This window comes from Bombina bombina, chromosome 12, assembly GCF_027579735.1.
Source record: "Bombina bombina isolate aBomBom1 chromosome 12, aBomBom1.pri, whole genome shotgun sequence".
In the NCBI taxonomy this organism is placed as follows: Eukaryota; Metazoa; Chordata; class Amphibia; order Anura; family Bombinatoridae; genus Bombina; species Bombina bombina.
Window position 1 is genome coordinate 101,305,190 of NC_069510.1, and position 14,838 is coordinate 101,320,027.

The 14,838-nt window shown below is 40.1% G+C and overlaps 1 protein-coding gene across 4 annotated transcripts in view; it reads left to right on the forward strand.

The window, feature by feature from the left end:
* Positions 1-14,838, forward strand: part of WNK3 (WNK lysine deficient protein kinase 3) — a 544,128-nt gene that overhangs the window by 51,003 nt on the left and 478,287 nt on the right. The window lies entirely within an intron of this gene.

Sequence of the window (14,838 nt, forward strand, 5' to 3'; positions counted from 1 at the left end):
ATTAGGTTTATAATGCTGTTTAGCATTTAAAGTCTTCATTTCAAAGCTTTAAAAATAATGTATTAGGTGTTACTTATGACAATTTTGAGAGGGGCCTGGAACCTAACTCCCTCACTTCCCATTGACTTACATTATAAACTGGGTTTCAATTTACAACGGTTTCGATTTTCAACCATTCCTTCTGGAACCTAACCCCGGCGTAAACTGAGGGCTACTTGTGTGTGTGTGTGTATATATATATATATATATATATATATATATATATGTATATATGTATATATATGTATATATGTGTATATATGTGTGTATATATATATATATATATATATATATATATATATATATATATATATATATATATATGTATGTGTAGCTATAGAAACCCTCTGGTATTGGCGGTTTTTTTTCTGGCCCGTAAATCTATTAGCTGAATGTGTTGTAAACCAAAATGTGGACACATTGTTTGTATCTACTTTAATTATATAAAGGATGTTTTATTAGCCGTTTATGAATTATTTCCACCCAGTGAGCCCCTGGCTCCCATTAATGGGCCTGTCGATACATATTGCTGTGGGCAACTGTTGTAGAATTAGAAGCAGATCTCACTGCAAATAGCAGGGGGCCCTTGCATGTTGCACAACTGTAAGCATTTTTACAGCAGAGTTTACGGGTAGACTGGGGGACAGGAAGCTTGTTGTGCTTGGGTGGCATTGGAGTCAATAGAGGACTGGAAATTGTTGTTGACATTCATTGTAAACTATTTCTGAGAAAATGAATAATGTTCTATTTGGCTTCCGGGCATTTCCTTTACAATAAGTGCAGAATTCCACAGAGCTGTAATATACGGGCAGCTTCAGTGTGCTCGTGGGACAGGAATTTTCACCGTACCTCCATACTGCTTTCACTTTTTGTCGTACCTTCCTGTGAGACCCATTGCTGTACATCCTTCGCTCATTTCCTCTGTTTTGTAGCATTACACATGACTTCACATAGTGAATAATTTTCCCAGAATGCAAAATTTACCTCTTGCTCTCTAGAGCTTTGTGTTTCCCAGCTGGGTTGTTTGCTTAGGATACCTTTTTAGTGAACCACTGAATTGATAGTACAAGCTTTCTCATCCTGTGAGATCACTGCACATCTGAGCAACAGGCTTCTGTGTAGTGCACAATTTAGTGCTGTACTATAGGGCAGAGCTTGACAAATCCAGGAGCCAGGGAGCCACTGGCTCTTAGAATGTTACCCCTGGCTTCTAACTTTTTGGATGATTCTCCAAATATCTATATAGAAATACCAGTGTCTGGCTATGAAATATTCTTACTGGCTCCTAAATTTTGAACAGATTTGTTGACCACTGCTATAGGGCAAATCCCTAGCTACTCAAAACAATTAATTTTTATATTTCTTTTAGTCACCCTTAGTTTTAAACTAGTTCTGAAACAAACTGAAGTTCTGATGGTGGCTGGCAGGTTTATATGATGCTTAGGAGCCAGACAAAGGGGTTTTATTTGTGTAGAATTAGTTGAAACATTGGGAGCTAGGTTTATAGTAGCACTGGCTCCTGGGATTTTGCCCTGCCCTTATGCATTTTATATGGTTTTGAGCTGAGAGATGGGTTTTGTGACTTGGCTAATAAACCCAATTGCACACTATTTTAAGCTTGACATATTCATATACAAGATGCTTAAAGGAACAGTAAGGTCAAAATTAAACTTTCATGATTCAAATAGAGCATGCAATGCAATTTTAAACAACTTTCCAATTTACTTCTATTATATAATTTACTTCATTCTCTCTGTATCCTTTGGTGAAAAGTAAACTGATTTGCTTAAGTGCAGCAATGCAGTATTGGGAACTAGCTGCTGATTAGTGGATGCACATATGTCTTGTCATTGGCTCACTAAATGTGTTCAGTAGCTCCCAGTAGTGCATTGCTGCTCCTTCAACAAAGGATACCAAAAGAATAAAGCAAATTTGATAATAGACGTAAATTGCAAATTTTGTTTAATTGTATTCTGTATCTGAATCGTGAAAGTAAATGTTTTGGTTTCTTGTCCCTTTAATATCCTGCTATGTTTGACTTATGCACGGCTACTCATTTGGAAGCTTGAAGTGAAAGTACATTTTTAGATCCGCCAACAACGCTATTGATAATACAACTCCCATAATGTATAGTCGCTAACTTTTTCTGTTTAAAAAAAGTTCCTATATTTAAGACATTTATTTTAATATTGCGCACCTTTTGCTAGCTTCCTCCACCCCCTGCTAGCTTCCGGGTTTAGAAGTGTTACCCAAAAGAGAGGTCCCACCCTCTCTATACATCTTTATCCATGCTCGCTCTCGTGAGCCCAATATTTTGCGCAATGATACGAGCTCCGCTCCGATACTAAACATTGAATCACTGGATTCTTTGTTTAGTATGGGTGTGGCGATCATATCATTTGTTTGTAAGCAGAGAATTCCCCAATGACTGTAACGAGTGTATTACTTAATTCTTTGTTTCAGTTAAGTGACGTCACTATAAGAGATTTCCTTTGAAGTTCTAAATGCGCATGCGGCTATCGTGAACATGCATCGGATCATGGATAAAATTCGTGGATAGCCGCATGCGCATTTGAAAATGGGGGTGTAAATAGAACAGGTTAAACATCCATGGGGGACCAATGAGATTCAGATATCGCTATTTTGTCACGATGGAATGCACTATTTTTTTTTATAATGCAGGCGGAGGAACGGCTAACAAGTATTGCGGCTTTGGTAAAAAAATTATAATATATACAAATTAATAAAAAATGACGAATGAAAGTGATGTTATTTTTAATAGATTTATATAAGCATATGTAGAGAGATACTCAACTTTACTTTCACTTTAAATTTAAACTCAATGGGGGTTGAGTTTGTAGTTCAACCATATGAATGTCTTGTGTTGCTTTTGTCCCAGCTATATATTTGTGTTTCTGTAATATTTTATGCAGGAAATTGTGTGCTTTACGCTCCTAATGTAAAAAAGCATCGGTTAACTAAGCTTTAAACTGTTTAACACTTATTTTTTTAATGTAATCCAAGTGCTAAGCAGATGAAAATATAATCTATAAAGGTATTTAGTAATGCTCATACAATAGGATCGAGTCTTCAGGTACAGGATGATTACAGTTATTCTCCAGAATTGACTAATCACAAGAGCCAGGTCACTATGACTTCTAGAGTTGTACTCCTCACCTCTTTGATTTTTAGATTACAGTATTCTACATTTGTGTGTATACAAAGAAAGACTACCCAATGTTCCACCTGGCTGCTAAGGTGGGCATTTCTCATGTCCTGATTTCCATCTATTGCTTTATAATAAGTATTGAACAGCTGGAAAATGTTTTAGTATTGCAAAATAGTTTTGAAACTGTTTACAATAGAAAATTATTCTTAAGTGGGTCTTGACAAGTTTTTTTTTTTTTTTTGTACAAATCTGAGTAATAAGAATATATATTTCTTATTAAGGCTGTGACACACTGCAAGCGATGCGGCGCGAGGCGATGCAGCTGCTTCGCACCGCGTCGCATCGCTTCTAAAGTTCAATTATTTCATCTCTGAGCGCTCAGCCACGCGACCTGACGCAGCAGAGTGCTCAGAGATGAAAAGGCAGGACACACTGAGTGCGCACAGCTGCATCTACACGCTGCGCACCGCTCCGCTTGCAGTGTGTCACAGCCTTTACTCCAAAATGTGCTTTTAATAAAAGTTATTACAGGTACAAATCCCCAAATATATAACAACCTTTAGGTTACATGTATAAGCTCTATCATGTAAATATTGCCTAAACAACATAAGATGATTTTTTTTTACACTTGTTTCCATCACCTTTTCAAACTGTCCCATTTTAACCTCTTCACACCATTAGGACGTTCCATCCTGTCCTAACAGCGCTGGGCTTTAACGCCCTTATTACAAAATGAAACATCTTACATTTTTTGGTGTTCTATAACATCCTCCTTTTGTTTAATGCAAAACAAAATGGGGGTCGTGCCTAGCATCGTACGCAGTCCCCCATGATCTGACCCCATCGACGATCGTATGATTTTATTTTGAAAGAAAGTGTTTTGCCACTTGCCCCGGGCATGAAGGGGTTAAAGATGCAAATATTCCAAAATTCAAACTATTACGAAGACCAAACCTTTTCCTGTCCCACCAGTTTGGATAAAGTGTTTTCTACCTGTACTTTTTCAGTGGCATTAGCAAATATGCTGTGAGAGCCCATTCACCGGTAATTTAAACACCAATCCTGCTCAGAGAGTCAGCAGTGGCTTGTATGACACAAATGAAATCTTTGCAAGCACAATATACACCACCACCACCAGCTAGCTCTCTGAGCTTGAATACTGGTGCATGGGCCTCATAGGATATGTGCGTATGCCTCTAAAAACAACTTTTACTAGAAGTATTTTTCAAAATGGAAATATATTGCAAACATGCTTCTATTTAAAGGGATACAAAGGTCAGCATTGAAATGTTCTTATGTGCATTTCAATTTTAAATAGAATCATTTTTGCAATATACTTTCATTAGCAAAATTGCTTCTACCAAAAGTGTTTACCAGTATTCAAACACTGCACCTTCTCAGAGAGACAGCAGTGGCTTAAATGACACAAATTAAGTCTCCGCAGACACACTCCACTCCACTGTCAGCTGGTGCACAGGATCCAACAGCAATATATGTGTATGCCACTAAAAACACTGAAAAACAGTAACTTTTGCTATAAACATTTTTTGCTAATGGAAGTTTATTGCAAAAAACTGTCAAATGCATTCGGATAAGAGGCGGCCTTTGAAGGGATAGGAAAGTCAAAATTAAACTTACATGATTCCGATAAAGCATTTAATTTTAAGACACTTTTCTTCTGTTAAGTGTGATCAGTCCACGGGTCATCATTACTTCTGGGATATTAACTGCTCCCCTACAGGAAGTGCAAGAGGATTCACCCAGCAGAGCTGCATATAGCTCCTCCCCTCTACGTCACTCCCAGTCATTCTCTTGCACCCAGCAACTAGATAGGTCGTGTGAGAGGACTATGGTGATTATACTTAGTTTTATATCTTCAATCAAAAGTTTGTTATTTTAAAATAGCACCGGAGTGTGTTATTACCTCTCTGGCAGAGTTTGAGGAAGAATCTACCAGAGTTTTTGTTATGATTTTAGCCGGAGTAGTTAAGATCATATTGCTGTTTCTCGGCCATCTGAGGAGTGAGGTAAACTTCAGATCAGGGGACAGCGGGCAGATGAATCTGCATAGAGGTATGTAGCAGTTTTTATTTTCTGACAATGGAATTGATGAGAAAATCCTGCCATACCGATATAATGTCATGTATGTATACTTTACACTTCAGTATTCTGGGAGAATGGTACTTCACTAGAATTACACTGTAAGAAAGACATAAAGCTGTTTAATAACTAGAGATTATGTTTAACGTTTTTGCTGGAATGTAAAATCGTTTTCATTTGCTGAGGTACTGAGTGAATAAATGTTTGGGCACCATTTTTCCACTTGGCAGTTGCTTAAATCTGTTTTTTCTGTCAGTTTCTGTTCTCCCTCACTGCTGTGTGTGTGGGGGAGGGGCGCTTTTACTATGCATCAAATATTTCAGTCAGCAACTCATTGTATTCCCTGCATGATCTGGTTCATCTCTACAGAGCTCAGGGGTCTTCAAAACTTATTTTGAGGGAGGTAATTTCTCTCAGCAGAGCTGTGAGAATTATAGTTTGACTGAAATAAAAACTTTTATTCTGTAATTTGTTTCCTGCTTTCAGAAATTGTTATCTTTGCTAATGGGATTAAACCTTTGCTAAAGTTGTGTTGTTTACAAGGATTGAGGCTATAACTGTTTCAATTTATTAATTTTTAACTGTCATAGATCTTCTGTGCTTCTTAAAGGCACAGTACGTTTTAATATTATTCTATTTGAATTGTATTTCCAAGTTGCAAGTTTATTTGCTAGTGTGTTAAACATGTCTGATTCAGAAGATGATACCTGTGTCATTTGTTGCAATGCCAAAGTGGAGCCCAATAGAAATTTATGTACTAACTGTATTGATGCTACTTTAAATAAAAATCAATCTGTACAAATTGAACAAATTTCACCAAACAACGAGGGGAGAGTTATGCCGACTAACTCGCCTCACGTGTCAGTACCTACATCTCCCGCTCAGAGGGAGGTGCGTGATATTGTAGCGCCGAGTACAGCTGGGCGGCCATTACAAATCACATTACAGGATATGGCTACTGTTATGACTGAAGTTTTGGCTAAATTACCAGAACTAAAAGGTAAGCGTGATCACTCTGGGGTGAGAACAGAGTGCGCTGATAATATTAGGGCCATGTCAGACACTGCGTCACAGGTGGCAGAACATGAGGACGGAGAACTTCATTCTGTGGGTGACGGTTCTGATCCAAACAGACTGGATTCAGATATTTCAAATTTTAAATTTAAACTGGAAAACCTCCGTGTATTACTAGGGGAGGTGTTAGCGGCTCTGAATGATTGTAACACAGTTGCAATACCAGAGAAAATGTGTAGGTTGGATAAATATTTTGCGGTACCGACGAGTACTGAGGTTTTTCCTATACCTAAGAGACTTACTGAAATTGTTACTAAGGAGTGGGATAGACCCGGTGTGCCGTTCTCACCCCCTCCGATATTTAGAAAAATGTTTCCAATAGACGCCACCACAAGGGACTTATGGCAAACGGTCCCTAAGGTGGAGGGAGCAGTTTCTACTTTAGCTAAGCGTACCACTATCCCGGTGGAGGATAGCTGTGCTTTTTCAGATCCAATGGATAAAAAGTTAGAGGGTTACCTTAAGAAAATGTTTGTTCAACAAGGTTTTATATTGCAACCCCTTGCATGCATTGCGCCAATCACGGCTGCAGCGGCATTCTGGATTGAGTCTCTGGAAGAGAACATTGGTTCAGCTACTCTGGACGACATTACGGACAGGCTTAGAGTCCTTAAACTAGCTAATTCATTCATTTCGGAGGCCGTAGTACATCTTACTAAACTTACGGCGAAGAATTCAGGATTCGCCATTCAGGCACGCAGGGCGCTGTGGCTAAAATCCTGGTCAGCTGATGTTACTTCTAAGTCTAAATTGCTTAATATACCTTTCAAAGGGCAGACCTTATTCGGGCCCGGGTTGAAAGAGATTATCGCTGACATTACAGGAGGTAAAGGCCATGCCCTGCCTCAGGACAAAGCTAAAGCCAAGACTAGACAGTCTAGTTTTCGTTCCTTTCGTAATTTCAAAGCAGGAGCAGCATCAACTTCCTCTGCACCAAAACAGGAAGGAGCTGTTGCTCGCTACAGACAAGGCTGGAAACCTAACCAGTCCTGGAACAAGGGCAAGCAGACTAGGAAACCTGCTGCTGCCCCCAAAACAGCATGAATTGAGGGCCCCCGATCCGGGATCGGATCTAGTGGGGGGCAGACTTTCTCTCTTCGCCCAGGCTTGGGCAAGAGATGTTCAGGATCCCTGGGCGCTAGAGATAATATCTCAGGGATACCTTCTGGACTTCAAATACTCTCCTCCAAGAGAGAGATTTCATCTGTCAAGATTGTCAACAATCCAGACAAAGAAAGAGGCTTTTCTACGCTGCGTACAAGAGCTCTTGTTAATGGGAGTAATCCATCCAGTTCCACGATCGGAACAGGGACAGGGGTTTTACTCAAATCTGTTTGTGGTTCCCAAAAAAGAGGGAACTTTCAGACCAATCCTGGACTTAAAGATCCTAAACAAATTCCTAAGAGTTCCATCGTTCAAGATGGAGACTATTCGGACAATTTTACCTATGATCCAAGAGGGTCAGTACATGACCACTGTAGATTTAAAAGATGCTTACCTGCACATACCGATTCACAAAGATCATTACCGGTACCTAAGGTTTGCCTTCCTAGACAGGCATTACCAGTTTGTGGCTCTTCCATTCGGATTGGCTACAGCGCCAAGAATCTTCACAAAGGTTCTGGGTGCTCTTCTGGCGGTACTAAGACCGCGGGGAATCTCGGTAGCTCCATACCTAGACGACATTCTGATACAAGCTTCAAGCTTTCAAACTGCCAAATCTCATACAGAGTTAGTGCTGGCATTTCTAAGGTCACTTGGATGGAAGGTGAACGAAAAGAAAAGTTCACTCGTTCCACTCACAAGAGTTCCCTTCCTGGGGACTCTTATAGATTCTGTAGAAATGAAGATTTACCTGACAGAGGACAGGCGGCTATCAAGACTTCAAAGTGCTTGCCGCACTCTTCATTCCATTCAACACCCGTCAGTGGCTCAATGTATGGAGGTAATCGGCTTAATGGTAGCGGCAATGGACATAGTACCCTTTGCACGCTTACACCTCAGACCACTGCAACTGTGCATGCTAGGTCAGTGGAATGGGGATTACTCAGACTTATCCCCTTCTCTGAATCTGGATCAAGAGACCAGAAATTCTTCTATGGTGGCTTTCTCGGCCACACCTGTCCAGGGGGATGCCATTCAGCAGACCAGACTGGACAATTGTAACAACAGACGCCAGCCTTCTAGGTTGGGGTGTCGTCTGGAATTCCCTGAAGGCTCAGGGACTATGGAGTCAGGAGGAGAGTCTCCTGCCAATAAACATTCTGGAATTGAGAGCAGTTCTCAATGCCCTCCTGGCTTGGCCCCAGTTGACAACTCGGGGGTTCATCAGGTTTCAGTCGGACAACATCACGACTGTAGCTTACATCAACCATCAGGGAGGGACAAGAAGCTCCCTAGCTATGATGGAAGTATCAAAGATAATTCGCTGGGCAGAGTCTCACTCTTGCCACCTGTCAGCAATCCACATCCCGGGAGTGGAGAACTGGGAGGCGGATTTCTTAAGTCGTCAGACTTTTCATCCGGGGGAGTGGGAACTTCATCCGGAGGTCTTTGCCCAAATACTTCGACGTTGGGGCAAAACAGAGATAGATCTCATGGCGTCTCGACAGAACGCCAAGCTTCCTCGTTACGGGTCCAGATCCAGGGATCCAGGAGCAGTCCTGATAGATGCTCTGACAGCACCTTGGGACTTCAGGATGGCTTACGTGTTTCCACCCTTCCCGTTGCTTCCTCGATTGATAGCCAGAATCAAACAAGAGAGAGCATCAGTGATTCTAATAGCACCTGCGTGGCCACGCAGGACTTGGTATGCAGACCTGGTGGACATGTCATCCTGTCCGCCTTGGTCTCTACCTCTGAAACAGGACCTTCTGATACAGGGTCCCTTCAAACATCAAAATCTAACTTCTCTGAAGCTGACTGCTTGGAAATTGAACGCTTAATTTTATCAAGACGTGGGTTTTCTGAGTCAGTTATTGATACCTTAATACAGACTAGGAAACCTGTTACCAGAAAGATTTACCATAAGATATGGCGTAAATACCTACATTGGTGTGAATCCAAAGGTTACTCTTGGAGTAAGGTTAGGATTCCTAGGATATTGTCTTTTCTACAAGAAGGTTTAGAAAAGGGTTTTTCTGCTAGTTCATTAAAGGGACAGATCTCAGCTCTGTCCATTCTGTTACACAAACGTCTGTCAGAAGTTCCTGACGTCCAGGCTTTTTGTCAGGCTTTGGCCAGGATTAAGCCTGTGTTTAAAACTGTTGCTCCACCATGGAGTTTAAACCTTGTTCTTAATGTTTTACAGGGCGTTCCGTTTGAACCCCTTCATTCCATTGATATAAAGTTGTTATCTTGGAAAGTTCTATTTTTAATGGCTATTTCCTCGGCTCGAAGAGTCTCTGAATTATCAGCCTTACATTGTGATTCTCCTTATTTGATTTTTCATTCGGATAAGGTAGTCCTGCGTACTAAACCTGGGTTCTTACCTAAGGTAGTTACTAACAGGAATATCAATCAAGAGATTGTTGTTCCTTCTTTATGCCCAAATCCTTCTTCAAAGAAGGAACGTCTACTGCACAACCTGGATGTAGTCCGGGCTCTAAAATTTTTCTTGCAGGCAACTAAGGAATTCCGACAAACGTCTTCTCTGTTTGTCATTTACTCTGGGCAGAGGAGTGGTCAAAAAGCTTCCGCTACCTCTCTTTCTTTTTGGCTTCGTAGCATAATTCGTTTAGCTTATGAGACTGCTGGACAGCAGCCCCCTGAAAGAATTACAGCTCATTCTACTAGAGCTGTGGCTTCCACTTGGGCTTTCAAGAATGAGGCCTCTGTTGAACAGATTTGCAAGGCTGCAACTTGGTCTTCGCTTCATACTTTTTCCAAATTTTACAAATTTGACACCTTTGCTTCATCGGAGGCTATTTTTGGGAGAAAGGTTCTTCAGGCAGTGGTTCCTTCTGTATAAAGAGTCTGCCTATCCCTCCCGTCATCCGTGTACTTTTGCTTTGGTATTGGTATCCCAGAAGTAATGATGACCCGTGGACTGATCACACTTAACAGAAGAAAACATAATTTATGCTTACCTGATAAATTCCTTTCTTCTGTAGTGTGATCAGTCCACGGCCCGCCCTGTTTTTAAGGCAGGTAAATATTTTTTAATTTATACTCCAGTCACCACTTCACCCTTGGCTTTTCCTTTCTCGTTGGTCCTTGGTCGAATGACTGGGAGTGACGTAGAGGGGAGGAGCTATATGCAGCTCTGCTGGGTGAATCGACTTGCACTTCCTGTAGGGGAGCAGTTAATATCCCAGAAGTAATGATGACCCGTGGACTGATCACACTACAGAAGAAAGGAATTTATCAGGTAAGCATAAATTATGTTTTTTTAAATTCAATTCTATTTTTCAAATGTGATTTGTTCTCTTGGAATCCTTGTTACAAAATAATATGCACATATCCAACAATAGTGGGAGCTTCTTGCTGATTGGTGCCTGCACTCATTTGTGTCTCGTGATTGGCTAACTAGATCTGTTCAGCTAGCTGCTAGTAGTGGAATTCTGTTCCTTCAGCAAAGGATAACAAGATAAGGAAGCAAATTTGATAATAGAAGTAAATTGGAAAGTTGTTTAAAATTGTATGTTCTATCCAAATCATGAGACGTTTGGGTTTCCCGTACTTTTTTTAAGGGCTTAGAAAATAGCATGTGAGCCTAGGTTTAGCTTTCAACAAAGAATACCAACAGAACAAAGCAAATTTGATGATATAAGTAAATTGAAAAGTTGTTTAAAATTGCATATCCTATCTGAATCATGAAAGTTTAATTTTGACTAGGCTGTCACTTTAACTCTTAGGGCTCGATTTATCAAAGCCCTACGGCTGCTAGTTCTCACAAGAACCTGCTCGCCGTATTTAACAAGCAGCGGTCATCAGACCGCTGCTTTCCTAACCTCTTTGCCACCTCTAAGGTGGCGAAATTCAATCTCTGCGGTCTAGTCCGACCGAGGAGATTGACAGCGCCTGCCCGCGCGTGATTGGCTGTGCCCGGGCAGGGGGCGGGATTGCGCTCGTGTGCAATGGTGACTACCTGCGGGTAAATTCGCCCCGCCACAGGTGAGCTGAGGCGTACAGGGGCGCGTATATGCTCCCCTGTCCGCCTCAGCTTGGATAAATCGAGCCCCTAATGTAAGCTAAAAGAACATGGAAAGGGCCTTATTGCAAATAAGTTTTTTAATCTTTAGAAAAGGATAGAAATGTCAAAATTGAATGCATTGGTACATTTAAAATTTAAAGGGATGGGTCAAAATTTAAATGTGCATTTAAAATAAGCATTTTTCACAGCAAGAGGGCGTTAGTTCATTAGTACCATATAGATAACATTATGCTCACGCCTGTGGCATTACCTAGGAGTCAGCACTGATTGGCTATAATGCATGTCTGTCAAATGAACTGAAATAAGGGGCTGTCAGACACGGTAATTACAGAGGTAAAAAGTGTATTAATATAACCGTGTTGGTTATGCAAAACTGGGCCATGGGTAATAAGGGGATTATATACCTTTTTAAACAATAAAAATCTATAGCCATGTGAAGTAAAACAGTGGTTCGAATTCATTAAAGGGAGATGCAACGCAGAATGTTTCTTGGGGGATTCAGATAGAGCCTTTAATTTTAAATATCTTTCCAATGTACTTCTGTTATCAAATTAGCTTAATTCTCTTTGTTGGAGTAGTAGCAAGGCACTACTGGGAGCTAGCTAAACACATATGAGGAGCCAATTTTAAGAGGCAGATATGTACAGCCACCATTCAGCCGCTATCTTCCAGTAGTGCATTGCTGCTCATGAGCAAAGGATACCAAGAGAATCAAGCAAATTAGATCATAGAAGTAAAGTAGAAAGTTGTTTAAATTTGCATACTCTGTATGAAACATGGGAATTTACTTTTGACTTTTCTGTCCCTTCAAAGCTGTTTTTGAGTCCAAAATATTTGTTAGTTTTGCAGCATCGTGCACAGAATTCTAGACAAAGAAACACTGAATTGAAACTTTTGCAGCTCTTTTAGGGATTTAATTTCTCAGTGCAGAAAAAAGAGAAACGCTGTACAGTATGATACTTTACAATATAGTTCAGTATTTCTTTTTATGCAGCAAATTATTTTTAAAATTCAAATTTCCAAATTAGTATTCTAAAGTAAATTCCTTTTGTAAGGTCTGTATTGTTTTCACAATAAAATGTGCTTCATTCACTTCTGATTTTGTTAAAGGGACACGAAACCTAAAGTTTTTCATGATTCAGATAGAACATACCAACGGATGTATTGCTCCAGTTTAATTCTATTACTAAATGTTTCATTCTCTTTCTATCCATTGTTGGAGAAGCAATACACTACTGGGAGCTAGCTGGACATATTGGGTGAGCCAGTGACGAGGCATATATGTGCAGCCACCAATCAGCAATTTGCAGTAGTGCATTACTGCTGCTGAGCCTACCTAGGTATTCTTTTCAATGACGGCTATCGAGAGAGTGAAGAAAACTTTGATAATAGAAGTAAATTTGATAGTTGTTTAAAACTGCATGTTCTTTCTGAATCAGTTAAATTTTTTACTTTACTGTCTCAGTAAAGTAGCCTTTCAGGGTCAGTGAGTGTTCTGTACAAGGAACTTTTTCGGTTTTCCCTCTGTGTATCCACAAAACCTTTATTTTACTGCAATTTCAATGTTTGTGAAGTTGTACTCAAAATAAGAATCCCTTTTAAATGTATTTATTTTAATATGAGAGTAGAAGCAAAAGTGTATTTCTGTAGAGTTAAGTTACTTTCTATGGGGCGCCTTGTGCGTTAGGTTCCGCCCACTTTCTTCTTGCAGTCCTTGGGGGTGGGGCCTGAGGTGTGTCAGCTGTCATGTAAGGCTTAATAAATTCAGGCCAGTGACTTACACTAATATTTTCTTCAGTTTTTGTCTGTGCTTTGTCCTGAGTGTGATAAAAACCATTGAAGTCATCTGCTCTGCTGCCTTTCTCATTACATCATACCCAGACTATAAGGAGCTGAGGCCAGAGTAAAACTGTTTATTTAAAAAATTGTTTGTGCAGGATGTTGGCACTGAGATGTGCCAGCTCAACACTAGCAAAGCCTCTGGTTGACTGCATAGGCCTTAGTACAATACATGACAGTGTACTGAGGTTATATAACAAAAACAAGCCAAGCGAGGCAGGAAAGTTTTCAATGAATCCTGAGATGATTAAACAAATGCCTGAAAGTATATGTAGACACAGTTAGTCAGTCAGAAAAGTCACATTAACCCTTGTAGCTAACCCTTTGTATTTTTTCTTCCTATTGCACCCAAGGACATTGGTGTGTACTGCAAACATCTAAAAAAAACAAAAACAATTAGTCCTAGAACATGATACACAGTGATTGCTTAACCCTTTCATGACATAGGCAATTGTTCAAGTTCTGAACGTAAACGAAACCTTGAATTTCAGCTATATGTCTTTTCAACCATAATTTACCCCTTTCACATTAAGTGCACCCACACTAATTATATATTGTTTTTTAGAGGACAGATAGGGCTTTCTTTTGGCATAAAAGATTTATTTCTCAACTATAATTTTATATAAAAAAAATCAAAGTAAGTGTGAGAAATTAAGAAATTTGAAGCTTTCCAAATGATTTTATTGTGAATATCATCATCCTGATATATGTTACTGCAATAAAACACCCATACTTGTGTTAAGCGATGTCCCATGAGTATAACGATACCCCCCATGTACAGGTTTTCTGAGTTTTCTGGAATTTACAAGGCCCAACATACGGCCTACCCATTTACATAGAAATCTGGCACATTCATTTTCTGGGCTTAAGTTGCCTTTCATACATTATAGCAGCCCAGGAATGAAAATGACCCCATCATGGCATACCATTTACAAAAGTAGACACCCTAGGGTATTCCAAAAGGGCCATGTCACGTCTTTTTGTGAAGCCCCTTAGTCACAACACCTGGCCAAATGTAGTGGTCATTTTTGTTGTATGCGTTTTTTACACAAACACTGCACTTTGGCTGTTTCTGTCATCAAGCTTTTATGTTTTACTGCTATAAAACACACATATTTGTGTTTGTCAATGTCCTACGAGTACAACAGTACCCCCCATGTACAGGTTTCACGGGGTTTACAGGAGTTACTGGGCCAAATATGGGGTCTGCCCATTTCAGTCTTTATGCATGGAAATTTGGCACCTTAATTTTCTGTGCCTATGTCCTCTTTGAGACATTATAGCAGCCCAGGAATGAAAATTACCCCATCATGGCATACCATTTTCAAAAGAAGACACCCTAGGGTATTCCAAAAGGCCCATGTCACATATTTTTGTGAAGCCCCTTAGTCACAACACCTGGCCAAATGTAATGGTGATTTTTTTTGCATGCGTTTTTTGCACAAACACTGCACTTTGGCTG